General features: G+C 46.2%; 1 protein-coding gene across 6 annotated transcripts in view; it reads left to right on the forward strand.

Moving 5' to 3' along the window:
* Window positions 1-9,158: 9,158 nt before the first annotated feature.
* PDS5B (PDS5 cohesin associated factor B) overlaps window positions 9,159-20,002 on the forward strand; it is a 376,109-nt gene continuing 365,265 nt past the window's right edge. For 4 of the 6 annotated variants that reach the window (XR_004539863.1, XM_033948532.1, XM_033948533.1 and 1 more), the window contains exon 1: window positions 9,159-9,306. The gene's annotated coding sequence lies outside the window, so the exon portion shown is untranslated. Of the gene's footprint in view, window positions 9,307-9,344; window positions 9,497-20,002 lie in introns of those variants that run through there. The other 2 variants (XM_033948529.1, XM_033948531.1) reach the window with 2 other exon arrangements.

Consider the following 20,002-nt stretch of genomic DNA (forward strand, 5'->3'; position numbering starts at 1 on the left):
ACTTATCCCGATCACATGTGCCCTCTTGGGCGTACAGAAGGCTCTCAGTATAAATTTGTAATTTCTTTCCCTCTCAAGCGAGGACACAGTCGTGGTCCTTCCCAAACGAAGGCCTCTGCGAATCACATCCGCTGCAATGGGCAATTGAAGATCAGCAGACCACCTCTGAGCCAAGGCGATAAAGTCTAATTCACCCGCCCGTTTCTGTAGCCACTTATGGAAGAATCTGAGGGACATTGACTCAGGAGATGTGAGTGCAATCGCCTCTTGCAATCTGTCTTGTATATCCTCCTGTAACCTCACCGGTGTCAAGGACTGCAAATAATGTGTAAGCTGTTGATACGCAAACCAGTCCATAGGTGATATCCGAAACTGTGTTTGTAGGTCTCTGAAGGGAATCGGTGAACCATCATCTTGTACGGTCTGTGACACATATTGTAGGCCCTCACGAGACCAGCGTCTGAACACTGCGGAATCCATGCCAGGTAAGAAAGCACCATTCCCAATCAATGGAAGGCAAGGTGTATGATGCGGAGAAATCTGTAATCCCTTGCACAACAACTTCCATGCTGTACGCATTGCTGGCAAAAGTGGATGGGACTTCAGCTGCGGTAAGTCTGGTAACTGAGGCGCATGGAGGAGATAGCTAAAATGATATGGCTGGAAGGAAAAACACTCAATCACAGGCATAGAAAAATCAGAAGTGTCACAGAACCAGTCATGGATGTGACGTAATTGACATGCTAGATTAAACCGAGATACACATAATAAACCCAGCCCCCCTTGATCCACAGGAAGCCGTAACTTAGCCAAAGAGATCCTCGCTTTTTTACCCTGCCATAAATATTTAGAGAGATGGGCGCCATGCAGTGCAGTGTGAGATGAGGTTAACATGAGAGGGAGCATTTGTAAGACATATGTCCATTGAGGCACTATCATCATGTTATAGAGGGCTATTCGGCCTGACAAGGAAATAGGGAACGTCCGCCAGCCATGCAGCGTACTAGCAGTGCGATGAAGCAATGGTATTATATTGGCGGAATAGAGTCTATTCAAATTTTGAGGGATGATTACACCCAAATATGTCAGCGAGGAAGTAGCCCACTGGAGTGGAAAATCACCCGGCCAATTGTGTCTCACCTCTAGAAGAGTGGGAAGTGCTAAAGACTTTTGCTTATTCAACTCCAGGCCAGAATAAATGTGAAACTCATCCAATAGTTCTAACGCTCTTGGTAGTGAGCTATGCGGCTTGTCCAATGCAAGTAGAAGGTCATCCGCAAAGGCCAGCACCCGTAGTTGCGACGTGCCCTCAGGTAAACCCAAAAGTATATCATCCTTTTGTATAGTGCGCAGCAATGGGTCTAAATACAGCAGAAAAAGCAAGGGGGATAGTGGGCAGCCCTGTCTTGTCCCCCTACCTATGGCAAAGGGAGAAGATCTCACTCCATTAACCAATACCAGATCCTATAAGTAAAACAACCTAATGAGTCACATAAATGCCAACACAAACAAATATTTAAATAAACATGAAAATAAAGACAAAATATGATAACCTCCCCCCTTTTTATAAAACCGTATTATGGTTTTTAGTGCCGGCTGCAGTGGTAACAACTGCGATACTCATAGGAATTCCTATTAATATCAGAGTCTTTACTGCCGCGGCCAGCGCTAAAAACTATGTTATGGTTTTCTAAAAATGAGGTGTGCAATAAAATAATGACTAATAAAATAAAATAAGATTTACAATGAAAAAGAGTCCTACCATATGAAGTCTATGGCATCTGTGAAAGGATTTTGACAAATGCTCCTGAATGTAAGAGCACACATAACAAATGTTCTATAACCAGCCTAATACAGATATATAAATAATCAATTATGGCTACCCCTTGACAATAGACAGTCTAAACCAGGGATCTCAAAGTCCCTCCTTGAGGGCCGCAATCCAGTCGGGTTTTCAGGATTTCCCCGATGAATATGCATTGAAAGCAGTGCATGCACATAGATCTCATGCATATTCATTGGGGAAATCCTGAAAACTCGACTGGATTGCGGCCCACAAGAAGGGACTTTGAGACCCCTGGTCTAAACTGTTTAGATTTTATAAACCAAATCAGTATAAAACAAACATGGTACTATCCTAGATACTGTATATGGCATTAGAATAGGGAAGAAAAATACCGTATTTTTCGCGCCATAAGACACACCCTAAATTTAGAGGAGGAAAACAAGAAAAAAACCCATTCTGAACCAAATTATCCCTGCCAGGCTCTTTACCCTGTCCCCCTTCTGGTGGTCTAGTGGTAGGCAGGGACAGGGCAGGCAGGCCTAGTGACAGGCAGGGCCCCCCACCCCGAGACAAGCAAGCAGGCAGGCAGGGCCCCCCATAGTGCATAATCTTTCTTCTCTTCTTCACTATCAATTTCCTCCCCTTCCATTAAGTATCACATCTCTATATCTTTATTCCTCCCCTTTCCAGCATTATTCCTTGTCCCTGTCCCTATGCTCCCTTCTCCTTCAGCATTTCTTTGCTGTGTCTCTTTCCCTCCCCTGATTGCCCTGGTTCTTATGCTGGATTGTCGTTTCCTTCCTCCTGTACTTCTCATCCCCACTCCGAGACAGACAGGCAGGCAAGGCAAGGCACCCCCCCCCCCCGAATCAGGCAGGCAGGTACACACCCCCCGTGCCCCCTCCAACCTCTCGCTGTACCTTTAGTTCCTCCGGCACAGCTTGATGGGCCCGTTCCTCCATGTCCCGCCCAAATGCAAAGGGAGTCGGAGGAGCAGCGGTGGAGGCAGCTGAGGCCCGGATGTGCTGCCCAGTGCTGCCATGGAGGATAGGATGGAGGAAAATGGGAGGGTGGAACCAGCTGCCGCTGCTATTTCTATAGCTGCTCACTCTCTTCAGGGCTGCGCCGCCATGCCAGGACTCCCAGTGGCTTCCAAATCCGATATCTGCTGCTCGTGCCTGGCCCATGGGGAGTGTGCAGGAAGCAGGACTCACTGTCTCCAGCTGCCTCTCCAGCAGCAGAGCGGCACGCAAGGCTGCCTGCCTGGTCAGCTGACGCGGCTGCCCCTCTTCCCTTCTGTAGCGGCAGAGCAGTGCACAAGGCTGCCTGCCTGGTCTCGCACCACTTCCCACGAGAGCAGAAGCGGTGTGGGACTAGGCAGGCCGCTATGCTGCTACAGAAGGGAGGAGGAGGCAGCCATGTCAGCCGACCAGGCAGCCTTGCACACTGCTCTACCGGTAGAGAGGCAGCCGCATCCAGCGAGGGAGGGCACCAACATTAAAAAACCATCCTGATTTTTGAATTAAACCACTTTAAATCATATCATAGCACTGCATTAACCTGAATTATGTAATTAAATTTTACTTCTCAAACTTTTTAAAAACCCTTTAAATTACTTGCAGGTGTCAATGTCAGTCTCCAATGACTGCACTGAGGATGCGTGGGAAATTGTGCCAAAAGCGGGCATTTGTGGGCATTTCTGAACTCCCTCCCCAAATTCCCATCCTCTTCTGGGGTTTGTTTACTATAAAACTATTAACCACAGGTTACATTAGCTGGTATGAATAAATTTCACCTTCTTTTTCATCCTGCTAGGCCAGCCCAGACCCATGAGACATAAAAAAGCAACTGGAACAGTAAGACAAGACCCATTCTGTAGGAGTGGGAGGGTTGGGTATTTGCTCCATAGGACACACCCTTTTTTCCACCCACATTTTTGGGTGGAAAAAGTGCGTCTTATGGAGTGACAAATATGGTAAGTCAACACAATTTCAGTGTATAAAGATATTTACCCCAGTCATGGTACATGGGCTTGTCATGCCACTGGGCATCTGAGAAGCTGAAAGCTAGTCCTTCGGTAGTTTCACTACCAGCAGGATCTCCCAAGGCAGACAGGTTTCAGTGGAAATGTCAGACTAAGTCAGAAGGTTGATCTTGATGCTGTGGCTGTCTGACGATTTCAACACCTCTTCCCTGGTTGCTGTTATTTTAAATCTTCAGGCAGCGGAGGTCATGCGATGTGGTAAGCTTGGCCATATGTGTTTGTACTGAGCTCATGCTCCCCGGGCCTCATCTGCTCTAATTTATTATTTTCTGGAGACCCACAGTTCTTGGAACTGCTACCTTTCTACTTATATGGACAAATACTTGCTCAAAGCAGTCCCTGATGAGCTCCAAACACCTGCGTAAGGACAAAGACCACAATAAATTGCACCAGCCAGTGGGCAATATGGTGGGCCCTGCAGGGGATTTGCCTTCCTTCTCCTCCCCAGCTCAACCCAAGAAATCATTACGGCAGTGGTGCAGGCATTGGAGCCTCATTTGAGCCAGTTCTCTGGGCAACTAACGGAACTGGAAAAGCTGTTTTCTGAGGTCTCCCATCGCACCAGGGAGATGGAAGTGCACGTGACAGCAATGGAGGACACAACAGCATTGACCACGGAGGGCCTGGATTCCCTGCGGGAGCAACTTCGGCAACAAACTGCAAAGCTTGATGATTTGGAAAATCGCTCCCATAGGGATAATGTACGCTTTGTAGGGCTGCTGGAGTCTATCTCCGATTCCCGTCTGAGCAATGGCTGCAAGCAGATCTGCCGCTTCCCACTGGTGTGGGCCCTATTTGCATGGAATCGGCGCATTGCCTTGGGCATAGAATGGAGGATCATCAATGGCCCCGCGTGGTGATAGCGAAGGTGCACAATTATGCCAGTAAGATGGCCTTGATGCAAAAGTATTGGCAGCAACGGGACGACCTGACCTACAATGGACATCGAGTTTGCCTTTTCTAGGATTATTCTACCTCGTTGATAGAAAAAAGGCATAAATTTTCACCCCTCTGCAAGGCCTTATCAGAAAAGAAGCTTACTTTGGTGTATCTGGCACTGCTGAGAATCTTCACTGCAACTTGTTGGCGATCCTTTGACTCTGTCACTGTGGCTGGCGATTACTTTAATTCTTTGTACTCTGAGGTCTACTTCCACAGACTGATTAGTTCGATTGGGCTCCATTTATTGACTCTTGGGAGATTTTGAGTGCTTTATTTTGTACTTCTATGGTCTACTGCCTTGTATTTTTTAGCACTTGTATGGAGGTGGTGTGCGAATGTATAGAGTGGGACTGGCTGCTTTCTTTATTTTATCCTCTCATGCTGGTGGTTTTCTTTTCATTAGTGCTGCTTCGCACTGGTCTCTTAGTTATTTGGGGTGTTTGGACAGTGCTGTTTTGGCATTGAGCTTGATATCTTTGCAACCTGTCCTACTCAGTGCACGGTTTGAAGGACTGCTTAGTGGGATTGAGAGTGTGATGGGATCGGGAGTTCTTTTCGGTTGTGGGTTACTAGTATGAGTGTGTGCGAGTGTGAGAATTTGCTGGGTTTCAGGGTTCTTTTAGTTTTGGGGTTTCTAGTATGTGTGCGGGGCATGTGGGTGTTCAACTGAGCAGATGAGGCCAGGGGATGGGTAACTTCAGACATGCCTCTGACTCCTTGGCTTGGGGATCAGAGAGGTCGAGAAGGTTGTTGGGATTTGGGGGTTTCGGGTTTGGGGATAGGAGAGGCAAATCAACAAGCCAAGCACATATACACTGATACAAAAATTTACAGTAACAGTTAACTAAATACCAAAAGATACAATACAGGCTAGGCATTGATGCTTACAACCCAGACTCGGCACACAAAAAAATACCCCACAGTTCCAGAGCTGCCGGCAACTGTTGTACATGTGTTGTGCATACACAACACAGGCACAACAGCATAAAAAAAGCAGCCCTGCTAGCAGAGGGGCCCAGAATCGGGACCCCCCTAACATTAAGCCCCCCTCTTCAGATCTCCCTGACCAATCCCACCACCCCAAAATAAAATCCTGGTGGTGTAGTGCAGTGTTTCTCAACTCAGTCCTGGAGTACCCCCTTGCCAGTCAGGTTTACAGGATATCCACAATGAATATGCATGAAATAAATTTGCATATAATGGAGGCAGTGTATGCAAGTCAAGTTTATGCATATTCATTATGGATATCTTGAAAACCTGACTGGCAAAGGGGTACTCCAGGTCCGAGTTGAGAAACACTGGTCTAGTGGGCTGGGTCAGACCTACCCAGCTCGAGGACCCTCCACCAATGACAACATCCCCGTATCTTTTGTTGAAAATCAGGTAGGAGGGATGCTCACTCCCTCCTGCTTTAAGGGCAGCCTTTTCAAAATGGTGGCCCTTTCACCTCTTGGTGTATTCTGGAGGGGCCTAAGGTCCTGATTGTCTCAGAGGAGGGGCCTTAGGCATCTGAACTAATCAGGACCTTAGACCCCTCCCAGTGCATCTCAGGATGCACCGGGAGGGGGGAAGGGCCGCCATTTTGAAGAGGCGTCCCTTCAAGGCAGGAGGGAATGGGCAATCCTCCTACTTGATTTTCAACAAAAGGTATGGGGGGTGGGCGGGTGCAGGTGGTAGAGGGTCCTTGAGCTGAGGGAGGGAGTCTGACCCAACCAAGCCCACTAGACCACCAGGATTTTGTTTTGGCAGGCTGGGAGAGCAAGGGCTGCTTTTTTGACAGGGCAGGCAGGAGGAGGAACAAGTGCCAGGCACAGTTCCTCTCCCTTTTACTGGCGATTCTCTGCACGAATAGCACGCATATAATTTGCATGCTATTGTGCTGAGCATCGCTGGTAAAATAAAAATTACTCCCACCATGGTATTTTTTACCGTGGCATGGGAGCTTTGTGTATCTGGCTCTAAGTAGGTATGAGGAGCCAGTGCCTAAACCATGATGGCACCCCCCACCTCGCTTACTACGCCACTGGCTGAAGGGTCTCCATTGTAAGATGTTTCCATTGTTATCAGATGTCGCTAGACAACTCTATGTATTTCCAGCATCTTCAGCTGAATGTGAAAGACACTTCAATGCATTCAATGCTCGATACATAATTATGTCACAACACAGTAGTATGTTTCCTCAAGATTATTTTGATTGTGCTTGAGGGGTACAAAAATAAGCTGATTGAGTGATTTTGAAACAGTGACTGGCTCAGGCTGATATATGTGTAATAGTCTTTGTTACTGCAGTTGTATGATACACAATTCACACGTAGTAGTACTGTGACCATTACAATTGTGATATGTGTCTTTCTGCCATTTATGAATGAATAAAAATGACAGTAATGATAAAAAATTAATAATAATAATAAATATAAAAAAAGAAAAGAACTTGTACCATTGCTATCACAATTAGAACTAGCTTGGCAGTTAATGCAGTGGCAGTTAGCAAGAGGCCTAAATTCAGGGCAGGATTAATTCTTTGAGGGCCCCTAGGCACCCAAGTACTCTGGGCCCCAAATCTGTATCTCTTCTAGTATGTTCCACTCCATGTATGTTAACTTGCAACGAAACAAGGCAAGTAATACACCAAAGAATCCAACATGAAATAAAAGAAGATTGGCAGAAAAATAAGGAGATTCAAATCAGGTTAATTCAAGGTGCTCCCAAGAACCATGCCTGATGTATTTCACCAAACAGGGCTAGTCAACGCTAACAAAAAAACCATGTCTTTCAGACAAACAGAACACAGAAAACACCTTCACCTAGTATGGAATATGTAATCACAAACTAACCTCTCCCCCTTTTACAAAACTGTAGTATGGTTTTTAGCCACGGCCATCGCTAAAAAATGCTCTACAGTTTTGTAAATTCAAGGAGAAAATCAGCAGCATTCCCTCCCCCTCCATTTCCCTGTGCAGCAGCATTTCTCTTCCCCCACCCCAGTTCCCTGTGCAGCAGCAGCAGCATTTCCATCCCCGCTACTTTCCTATGTGGTAGCCGCAGCAGCATTCCCTCCTCCTCCATTTCCCTGTGCAGCAGCATTTCCCTTCCCCCACCCCACTTCCCTGTGCAACAGCAGCAGCAGTATTTCCCTCCCCCTCCACTTCTCTGTGCAGCAGCATTTCCCTCCCCCCACAACCCTGTGCAGAAGCTGAAGCAGCATTTCCTCTCCCTCCATTTCCCTGTGCAGCAGCATTTCCCTCCCCCACCCCGCTTCCCTGTGCAGCAGCAGCAGTATTTCCCTCCCCCTCTACTTCTCTGTGCAGCAGCAGCAGCAGAAGCGGTATTTCCCTCCCCCTCCACGTCACTGTGCATCATCATCAGCATTTTCCCCTACCCCCCTTCCCGCGGTCTGGCCTCCATTAGTCCCTTGCCGCCCCCCTTCCTTTCCCGCGGTCTGGCCGGCTCCCTTATTCCCTTGCTGGAGTTTATTTTTAAGTTTAAAGGTGCCATGGAGGCTCCTCTCACGATCGCCACCTGCGTTGGAAGCCTTCTTCGAAGTAGGTGCCGCTCGTGAGAGGAGCCATGGCGGCGGCTTTTAAACTTAAAAATAAACTTCGGCTGGGCGTGAAGTGTAAGAGAGCTGGCAAGTAGACTGCACATCACCTTCGGGTCTGCGAGAGAGGGACCATTGTATGCGCGCATGCCCACTCCTGCTGGCTATGGATCACGGATCACGCAGGTAAGAGTGCACATGCACGTTTAGCATTTTATTATAGTAAACCACTTGTATTGTAACCCACTTGCATCCCATGTACTGACAAAATGAATCTTTAATGTAAAAACCACTTGCATCCCATGTACTGACTAAATGTATCTTTATTGTAAACCGTTTCTACCCCATGTACTGTCAAATGTATCTTTATTGTAAACCACTTCGAACTTCACGGTATAGAGGTATATAAGAAATAAATTATATATATATATATATATAGAGAGAGAGAGAAAATATGTATGTTTGTGAGAGTGGATTGATGCACTAATGGAAGAGAAAAAAGGTTTGTGTATGAAGCAAGGCACGTGATTACCTTAGTTTTAGCAGTATAAGGAGTGACAAGACTAGGAGAGTTGTAGGTTACTTTAAAAATTAGTAGGGAACTCCCGTCTCCTCACTTTAGTTATTGCACGAGCTGCTCTATGTAACTTTTTTTAATAATCACTACTTTCTAAGTGCGATAGTGACAAAGAAGCATAGCCATTTCCGCAGGGAAGCGCGAACCCCAAAAGGATACGGCAGGCGTGAGCCAGAACAGGCCTTATCTTCTTGTTAGTCCCCGGCCGCCCGGTTGGGGGCGCCGCAACTCCTTGTAACAGCACTTTAGCTGCTCCTTTTCCTCTCCGCGCTCGGATTGGAGCTGCCGGAGACAAATTGGCGCCATTTTGAAGCTCGTCTGGAGGAGGAGGAGGAGGAACGGGAGGGAGCTGCGGCAAGGATAGGGGGGGAGGGAGTGCTTGCCTCGGATCACTGGGAATCACGGCAGGCCGGGTGCAGGTAAGGAGAGCGCTGCGTGGATGACCAGCCCCGGAGCTGCCTGGGGAAGCGTCGCGAGGGTCTCCATTTTTGTTCATTTCCAGGTAGTAGCCGGCGGCGAGGCCGGGCTCTCCCACTTGGGGCTTGTTTCCTGGTGCTGGCGGCGGCCTTTCTGCCTTGCTCTTGTGGCTTGAAGTTTTTGTCCCTACAGGTATTCGGCTTCATGCTATTTTTATTCGCTTGGGTCTGCGGGTGGACGGGCTGTGTATATGTGAATGGTTGGCCACTGTGTGATAGGTTTTCCTGGAGGGAGCTGACTTGCTGGGCATGAGTGCATGTGTTCAGATAGCGGTATTGTGATTATTATTGTGTGTGTGTGCAGTTGTATGAAAGCATTGTACACATGTGTTCGTACTTACGTTGTCTGTATGTGTGGTACAAATTCACCCTGTTACTGTTGGGTCTTCGTATATGATGTGTGCACACACCGGCTTTTATTGGCACTTAGTGGTATATAGGAATAGCCTTCTGCCTATAATGTAACTATTATTACCCAAGTATTATCGACTCTGTGGATAATTGTACTGGCTTTTCTGTTATGTCTGATGGTGAGACAGCTTACTTTATATATCCTGTTCCTCAATTTTGGATTATTTCTGATAGTTCACATGTAACGTATAGATGCATTCACATGCTCTGGACACACACGTACAGTATGTATATATTTATTCCCCCTAGGTGTGACTACCTGGCGTTTTTCGTTTGCTGCCATATTTGGGTTTCTTTTTATCTCTTTGTTAATGCTCCATCTTTTCTCCAGCAGCAGTAACACTTTTTCAGTGCTTTCTGCTACAGACATTGCCTTCTGCTGTTAACCCACTTTCCCTCCTCCCCCCTCTTCATGCTGCCAATCTCAGGTTTCCGCGGTGTGGCTGAAGCAGGAAAGTCTTGTTACCGTGTTTTTGAATATTGGTGAAGTTTCAGGTTGAAATATATGGTTGGCTTGGGGGGATGCCGATGTAGTTTGTGTGTCTAATCAAACTTTATACTTTTCGTTGATCTACTTGAGAAGACTATTCACTTTATTTTCCTTCAAGTAGATAATACAGTATTTCTATTAAAAGTCCCATGTTGTATGTCCTTCAATCACTTGTTTTGGTGCTGGGAGATCTAAGATTTATATAGGAATACATTGTAGCAAGACACACGTCCAAAAAAACCCAGGTATATTGTAATTCCATTCAGTTTTATTGTTCTAAAACAGTGGTTCTTAACCCTGTCCTGGGGATCCCCCAGTCAGTCTGGTTTTCAAGATATCCCTAATGAATATACATGAGAGATTTGCATGTAATGGAAGTGATAGGTATGCAAATCTCTCTCATGCATATTCATTAAGGATATCTTGATAACCCAGCTGGCTGGGGGGTCCCCTGGACAGGGTTGAGAACCACTGTTCTAAAGGATATTTTTTTAAATTTATTTTTTTTAATGTTAAGGTTAAAATTGTTTAACTTCTGGAATGAGATCTAGATTGAAGTAAAACTGTTTACTTGGATTGTATTGTCACCAGATGTTACCTTTTGCTATGACATGATAGCAGATTAGCCTGCTCAGTTTTCCTTGTTTTAAATAGCAGTAATAACCACATTTATTAAACTTACCAATTTACTTAAGTATTGGCCTTCAACAACAAAAAACCCAAAAAACAAAACCCCCTTTCCAGTTTTATTTTGAGTAAATGGTGTTCTTCCTTCATTTTACTTGCAGGGTTGTGGGTTTTTTTTCCTGTTAAAACATTCCTGTTTTGAGAGACTAAAGCAGTTGATTCTAGACTCCAGTGTTGTTAGTGTGATGTCTCTCTGGAGTTCTTTTGAATTTTTGCATTTTCCGATCACCTGGGAAAAATCATAGAAATATGTAGAAAATAACTTGTAGATTAATTCAGGAGTATTTTCTTGGCTTATGATCTATCCATTTCATAGTACTGTTGTCAGTTGCATTTAGTGATAGATTTCTAGTTGTAATTTTTTTCTGCTTTTAATCTCCAAAAGAGTGTAATATTACATAGTATGTGACAATATATAAAGACCTGCATGGTCCGTTTAGTTAGTTTGCCCATAGGGTGGCCAGCGCAGGTAACAGTCTGTCATGATCAAATTCTAGCGCCACAAATAGAGCACAATAGAATGATTTTATAATTTTGGTTGCAGCATATTCGCATTCCTTTATTGCCAATATTTGATTAAACCAACAATTTGGCTAACTGACAATTTTTTTTTTTTAATATTTTTTATTTAGAAATGGTTGAACACAAAACCAAACCACAACATTCAGAAACAGAGCCCAAATAGAAAACAAGTGATAAGAAAGTCTATCGCGTTGTTCTTCGCACAGACCTTAAAGACTCCAAAACAGACCGCAACTACCCCCCACCCTCTCCCAACCCATCCCCAAGCACTCCAGTGTCAAAAGTTCAGGAGAGCACTTCAGGCTCTATGGGATAAATTGTCCCAAACTGGCGTCCAAATAGCCCAAAATCTCCTCCAACGCCCAACTGACAATATTTTACTTGTCACTGTCAACCTTAAGGTGTTTTCCTCCTCCATTCTTTAGATACTCGTAGTAGAAACATAGAAAGATGACGGCAGAAAAGGAGTGTGTGGCGCAGTGGTTGGATCTACAGCCTCAGCACCCTGGGGTTGTGGGTTCAGCACCCTGGGGTTGTGGGTTCAAACCCCACGCTGCTCCTTGTGATCCTGGGCAAGTCACTTAATCCTCCATAGCCCCAGGTACGTTAGATAGATTGTGAGCCCACCAGGACAGATAGGGAAAATGCTTGAGTACCTGATTGTAAAAACCGCTTAGATAACCTTGATAGGTGGTATATAAAATCCTAATAAACTTGAAAAACTTGAAACTTGCTACAGCCCATCAAGTCTGCCCACTCTTCTGTCCCACCCCATCAAGTCTGAGTGCTAATGACCCAGTTCCTTAGCTCAACCCCCGTAGGGATCCCACGTGGATGTCCCATTTATTTTTAAAGTCGAGTACACTGGTGGCCTTGACCACTTGCACCGGAAGTTTGTTCCAGTGATCTACTACCCTTTCTGTAAAGAAATACTTCCTGGTGTCACCATTAAATTTCCCTCCTCTGAGTTTGAACGGGTGCCCCCTTGTGACCGAGGGTCCCTTGGGGAAGAATATATCGCTTTCCGCCTCGACACGACCTGTGATGTACTTAAACGTCTCAATCATGTCTCCCCTTTCTCTACGCTCCTCAAGAGTGTAGAACTGCAGTTTGTCCAGTCTTTCCTCGTATGGGAGACTCTTGAGTCCGGAGACCATTCTAGTGGCCATTCGCTGGACCGACTCAGCTTGAAGCACGTCTTTTTGGTAGTGTATAGTAGTATGTGATATGGATGCTAAAAAATGCACACTTACCGTATTTTCACGCATATAACGCGCGCGTTATACATGTTTTTACAAACCGTGCATAACCTTGTGCGGTATACGCGTGAGCGCGCTATATAAAATTTTTTTTACATAGTTCCCCCCCCCCCCGACGTCTGATTTACCCCCCCTCTGCAGGACCGCTCGCACCCCCACCCCGAAGGACCGCTCGCACGCACTGCCACCCGCACCCCCACCCTGAAGGACCGCTCGCATCCCCACAGCCTCCCGACCCCCCCCCCATCATGTAGAAGCTCCTACCGGTGTCCTGCTGCTTCCTCTTGGCGGTCCCGGCCCTTCTGTGAGCCCTGCGCCTGCTGCTTCCTCTGCCGACTCCCCGACACGATCGGGGCAAGAGGGAGCTCAAGCTCTCTTGCCCCAGCCAACCGCGGCACCTCCGACATGATCGGGGCAAGAGGGAGCTCAAGCCCTCTTGCCCCAGCCAACGGCGGCACCCCCGACACGATCGGGGCAAGAGGGAGCTCAAGCCCTCTTGCCCCCCCGACACGATCGGGGCAAAAGGGAGCCCAAGCCCTCTTGCCCCGCCAACTCCCCGACAATATCGGGCCAGGAGGGAGCCCAAACCCTCCTGGCCACGGCGACCCCCTACCCCCACCCTGCACTACATTACGGGCAGGAGGGAACCCAGGCCCTCCTGCCCTTGATGCAAACCCCCCTCCCCCCAACGACCGCCCCCCCCAAGAACCTCCGCCCGCCCCCCCCCAGCCGACCCGTGACCCCCCTGGCCGACTCCCCCGACTCCCCCACCCCCCTTCCCCGTACCTTTGTGTAGTTGGCCGGACAGACCGGAGCCAACAGTCAGGCAGCCAACAACAGAATGAGGCCGGATTGGCCCATCCGTCCCAAAGCTCCGCCTACTGGTGGGGCCAATCAGAATAGGCCCTGGAGCCTTAGGTCCCTCCTGGGGGCGGGGCCTGAGGCACATGGGCCCAACCCGACCATGTGCCCAAGGCCCAGCCCCCAGGAGGGACCTAAGGCTCCAGGGCCTATTCTGATTGCCCCAGGCGCCTTAGGCCCCACCAGTAGGCGGAGCTTTGGGACGGATGGGCCAATCCGGCCTCATTCTGTCGTTGCCTGCCTGCCGGACAGGCGGGTTTGGCTCCCGTCTGTCCGGCCAACTACACAAAGGTACGGGGAAGGGGGGTGGGGGTGTCGTGGGGGTCGGCCAGGGGGGTCGCGGGTCGGCTGGGGGAGGCGGTCGTTGGGGGGAGGGGGGTTTGCGTCGAGGGCAGGAGGGCCTGGTATCCCTCCTGCCGTAATGTAGTGCGGGGTGGGGGTAGGGGGTCGCCGTGGCCAGGAGGGTTTGGGCTCCCTCCTGGCCCGATATTGTCGGGGAGTTGGGGAGTCGGCGGGGCAAGAGGGCTTGGGCTCCCTTTTGCCCCGATCGTGTCGGGGGGGGGGGGGCAAGAGGGCTTGAGCTCCCTCTTGCCCCGATCGTGTCGGAGGTGCCGCGGTTGGCTGGGGCAAGAGGGCTTGAGCTCCCTCTTGCCCCGATTATGTCGGGGAGTCGGCAGTGCAAGAGGGATTGACGTTAGAGAAAGGGCGAACTGCTGGAAGAGGAAGCAGCGCAGGCGCAGGGCTCACGGAAGGGCTGGGACCGCTAAGAGAAAGCAGCAGGACACCGGTAGGAGCTTCTACATGATGGGGGGGGGAGGCTGTGGAGGTGCGAGCGGTCCTTCAGGGTGGGGGTGCGGGTGGGAGTGCGTGCGAGTGGTCCTTCGGGGTGGGGGTGCGAGCGGTCCTGCGGGGGGGGGGTGAATCGGATGTCGGGGGGGGGCATCAGGCTTTCAGGGTGGGGACAGGACTTCAAGGGGGAGAGGAGAGTCGGGGTGGCCAGAGGAGAGTCGGGGCAGGCGAAAGGAGAGTCGGGCAGCATGCACGGTATACGGGTGTGCGCGGTATATAAAAATTTCTGTACATAAATTTGTGTTTTCCGCGCGCTATACCCGTGTGTGCGTTTTACGCGGGTGCGCGTTATCTACGTGAAAATACGGTAATTCTTGATCTGTTTCTGCTATTCACTAGTCAGACTGTAAAAGTTTGACCTGCATTGGTTCTTTTTAGTTGCTGTCAAAGTTCACACTATCCCATTCAAATCTCTTTACATAATTGGGACAAAGACTAAAAGTCTACCCTGTTTTGTATATATGGGACAGAAACCATGGAATCAAGAGTTCTGGATGGACTTCTGATTTTTTTTGCATTTAAAGACCCTTTGTTTATCCCATATGTATTTCAATTCTCTCACTTTGTCTTTTAAGTGTTCATTACTATAGCCATATCTACTTCATGCAGTGTTTTGCTGTTTTCACATTTCACTGTGTTATTAAAATCTCTTCCAGGCATCAATCAGCTTGTCTCTTAATTTATGTAATTTATTAGTGAGGTTATAAGATAGTGGTTCACTGTCTTATAGCCTCACTCTAATAAATTACAAGTGGTATCATAGTTTCCAAGTTTATTAAAATCTTATATCCTGCACCATGGATATTCCGTCTTGTCGGCTTACATTCTAAAAGCTAATAAACAAAATAAATACATTCAAACAATCACATATAGAATAATTTTAAGGTTTAAAGGTGAACAATAATTTTTATAGTAAAGAAAAATGAGGTAAACACAATTATATTTTACAAGACTCCTGTGCTGTTTATCATGTCTTGTATGCATCTGCAAACAGAAGTAGAACTCAATCTAAGAGATAATGTTTCAAGTTTATTAAAATTTTGTTATATCGCCAAATCAGATTTCAAGGCAGTGTACATCAAAAAGTACATATATTTAAAAATACAAAATACAAGTTGTGGTTTGTCATACTTGAATTGACAAAACAAATGGACAAACTGAAACAAGAGGGAATTGGTAGAACTACATTATTTAAAATAGAAAGCACAAGTGGAAAGAACACTAGGGAGCTGGTGACAGGTAAATCAATAAAGTTCAAGAAGGTCATGTCCTTAACAGGACATTTAAACATTAAAAGTGTCTTTAAACAAGTAAATTTTTAATTTGGACTTAAAGTCAGATACTGACGTGTCTTCTCTTAGGTAATTCAGTGTGGCATTCCAGAGTGTAGGAGCTGTAATCGAGAAAATGTTTGAGCGCATTGTATTAATGTGTCTCAGGGAAGGAATGGCAAGGAGGTTTTGAGATCTGGAACGGACGGACCTTTGGGGGGTGTATGGAATAAGCAATCTATTAAAAAAATCTGGGGAATTGGTGGAACGGATTTTGAATGTTAGTAAGAGGATTTTATGCTATTCTGTGTTTGATAGGAAGCCAGTGAGCCTTAATGAGCAGTGGCGTGACATGGTCATATTTTTTAACATTGACTATAACTTTGATTGCGTTATTTTGCACGATCTGCAAACGTTTTATTTCCTTTTCGGTTATGCTTTTATAGAGGGAATTACAGTAATCCAGGTGCGAAATTATCAATGAATTAATTAAGATATTAATGGATGCTGGGTCAAGTAATTTGTAAAGTGAACGTATCATGCTTAGTCTTTGAAAACAGCTTTGGACTACTGTGCTAATTTGGCTGTGGTAAGTTAGTTTTGCATCAAACGTGACACCTAGAAATTTGAGTGTAGGACTGTTTGCAGGGGAATTGATGAAAATGAGATTGGGGCAGATAAGGATTGGCCCTCTCTTACTGGAAAGATCATAACCTTTGTCTTACTGATATTTAGGGCTAACATATTAGTGACAAGCCAGTTATGTATTTTTTTTCAAGCTTTTGATTGAGGGATATATCTTCTGGATATCATCGGCATATGCAAATATGGTGAACTCTATGGACTGTCCCTGCATCAAGAGGGGAGCCAAAAAAATGTTAAACAGTAACGGTGATAGAATGGAGTCCTGGGGAATGCCAAACTTATTAGAAATGGAGTTAGAGGAAGTCTCGTTAAAGATAGCTGTAGAGGTTCTGTCCAAGAAGTAAGAAGTGAACCAATCCAAGATTTGATCTAGAATTCCTATATCATACATGTGCTGAAGAAGTAGTTTATGATCTATTGTGTCAAATGCTGTGGATAGATCCAGGGAGATAAGAGCCACAGATTTGTGGTGATCGAGCTGGAGGAGAACGTTTGTGGTTAATCCAATCAATGAGAGCTCCGTTGAGTGGTGTTGTCTGAATCCAGTTTGATTGGGTTGAAGGGCTTGTGTGGGGTTTTTTTTTTTTTTGGTTTTTTTTTTTTAAATGAATTCAGATACTTGAGAGAGAACTCTTTTTATTTCCTGTTAGTTTGGCCAAAAAAGGGATATTTGCTATCGGATGGTAATTGGACTCTTATGAAGGGCTTACTTTTGAAATCTTTGATAGCAGGTATTATAGTAGCATGTTTCCACGATTTTGGCACAGTTCCTTTTAATAAATTAGTTTTTACGACGTCGAGTATATGAACTCTAAATACTGAGAAAACATTTCAAGATAAATGGTGGGATTATCTCAGAGTGGGTCCCTCTGATATTCATTGTGTATTACTTTTTGAATTTTGGGAAAAGTTGGAAGGGCAAAACATGAGCATTTAGAAACGTAGATTGGTTGTCAGAATCAGGGCAGAAGTTTGTATGATTTACTTGGATCTGTAGCAAAAGATTATCACGGATTTTTTTGGATCTTATCGGCAAGTATGACGCAAGTTTTTGTGCTGTGGTTAATCGATTAAGATATTGATTAATTGCTTTGTCTTGATGTTAGAGATTTGACAATTGAGAATAGAGCTGCAGAATTTTTTGCCTTTGTAATGTGTTTGGAGTAATGTTTCGCATTCGCTTCATTCTTGATTTATAGAATTATGCATGTTTCTTATACTTATGGAAATTGATTAATGATTTGTCTTGTCGCCATCAAGGCAGCGCATTCCATAACTTGGGGCCATTGGTAGCAGTTTTAACATGTTAATGAACAATTTCTTGATAAGTTGGAACTTTAAGGCAATTTTGATTAGCAGATCTAAGATCTTAATGGTAAATATGGTCTCAGTAAATGCAAGATAAAGAAGTTCTTCTGTGTTTTGAAGTTATAAAAATCAATAAAATAATCTTATAACTAATTTGATGATTTTATAGGTAACTAGTGTGCTGGTTTTAAGAAAGGTTTGGACAATTTCCTGGAGGAAAAGTCCATAGTCTGTTATTGAGAAAGACATGGGGGAAGCTACTGCTTGCCCTGGATTGGTAGCATGGAATGTTGCTACTCCTTGGGTTTTGGCCAGGTACTAGGGACCTGGATTGGGCACGGAGAGAATGGGCTACTTGGCTTGATAGACCATTGATCTGACCCAGAAAGGTTATTCTTATGTTTTTTTAAAGAAGGGGTAATATGATCAAATTTTCTTAAAATTATAAATCAATCGAATGGCCATATTTTGAATAACTTGAAGTCTACAAATGACCTTTTGTCATATATCTATGTAAAGTGAATTACAATAATCGAGTTGTTGAATCACTAGTGAGTGTATTGGTATATTCAAAGCTTCAGTAAAGAACATAAGAATTGCCGCTGCTGGGTCAGACCAGTGGTCCATCGTGCCTAGCAGTCTTCTCCCGCGGTGGCCCTTAGGTAAAGGATCAGAGCCCTAACTGAGTCTAGCCTTACCTACATATGTTCTAGTCTAGCAGTAACTTGACTAACTTTGTCTTGAATCCCTGGAGGGTGTTTTCCCCTATGACAGCCTTCAGAAAAGCGTTCCAGTTTTCCACCACACTCTGGGTGAAAAAGAACTTCCTTACGTTTGTACGGAATCTATCCCCTTTTATCTTTAGAGAGTGCCCTCTCGTTCTCCTTACCTTGGAGAGTGTGAACAACCTGCCTTTATCTACTAAGTCTATTCCCTTCATTATAGTGCTGCCCGATTCGGGGAAAAAAAAAATTTCGATTCGATTCAGCCTATTGAATTGGTTTTTCGATTTGATTCGATTTTCCTGCCCAATTGGGTGTTTTTTTCAAACATCCTGGTGGGTTTATTTTATAGCCTCTTCACCCCATTTCCCTTCTCCTAAACACTGGTGCTGTGGTATAAACAAACAAAAAATACTTTTCCTCTCTCTGTTAAATCCTAGCTCACGTTTGCGGTCTAACACCAGCTCTGGCAGGATACACGTTTCAAATCTGACATATTGTAATTACAAAATGGAAAATAAAATTAGTTTTTCTACCTTTTGTTGTCTGGTCATTATACAAATCTTGTTGGTCCTAGGCTCTGGTTGTCTTCTGATAACTTGCATGCCAGGGTCTCCTTCTTTCTTCTTTCTCCCTGCTAACCATCCATCTTCCATCTCTGTCCTCCCCTTCCGTGTCCCTTCCCTCCTTCGGAGGTATGGCATCTTTCTTTTTTTTGTCTCCATCTACAGATCCACCTTTTCTTAACTACCCTTTCATCCAGCAGCTCTCCCTCCTTCCCCACCACCCCAGGGTCCACCATCTCTCCCTTTCTTTTCCCAGCTACCCTCCTATCCAGTATCTATATCCCCCCTCCACACTATCCCTTGTGTCCAGCTTCTCTCCCTTTCTGTTCCTTCCCTCCCTAAATCCCATTGTCCATCATCTCTCTCCCTCTCCTCTATTTTTAGACCCATTATTTCTTCCCCCCCAAAGTCTGGCATATGCACATCTCTTTGAACCCCCCCTTCCCTCCCTCCGTGTACTTCTACACCAGGGCCCCCCTGAAGGCCTGTACCCCCATCCCTGAAGGTCTGTCCCCCCCTTGAAGGCCTGCCTATCCTCCCTGAAAGCCTATGCCATCATCCCTGGCCTGTCCCCCCCCCCCTTAAAGGCCTGTTCCCCCCTTGAAGACCTGCATCCCCCTAAGGACTGCCCCCCCCGGGAAGGCCTCCGTGTTCACCCTGGCCTCCCCGAACCGTTTATCTTACAGCTTCAGCCGAAGATCGCAGTTACAGCTCTTTGCACTGCAGTGCTTTGAGCTGTTTCCTCTGCTGGGGTCCCGCCCCTCCTCTGATGTCAGAGGAGGGACGGGACCGCAACAGAGGAAACAGCTCAAAGCACTGCAGTGCAAAGAGCTGTAACTGCGATCTTCAGCTAAAGCTGTAAGATAAACGGTTCGGGGAGGCAAGGGGGAACACTGAGGCCTTCCGGGGGGGGGGGCTGCGCAGTCTTTCAGTGGGGGGGGGGGCAGTCCTTCGGGGAGGCCAGGAGGGAAGCAGGAAGCAGCACTTCTCGACTGACCCTCTCTCTTCGCCCTCTAAAACAGGTGCGTTAGCGGCCAGCAAGAGCAGC

This window comes from Geotrypetes seraphini, chromosome 6 (assembly GCF_902459505.1).
Source record: "Geotrypetes seraphini chromosome 6, aGeoSer1.1, whole genome shotgun sequence".
In the NCBI taxonomy this organism is placed as follows: Eukaryota; Metazoa; Chordata; class Amphibia; order Gymnophiona; family Dermophiidae; genus Geotrypetes; species Geotrypetes seraphini.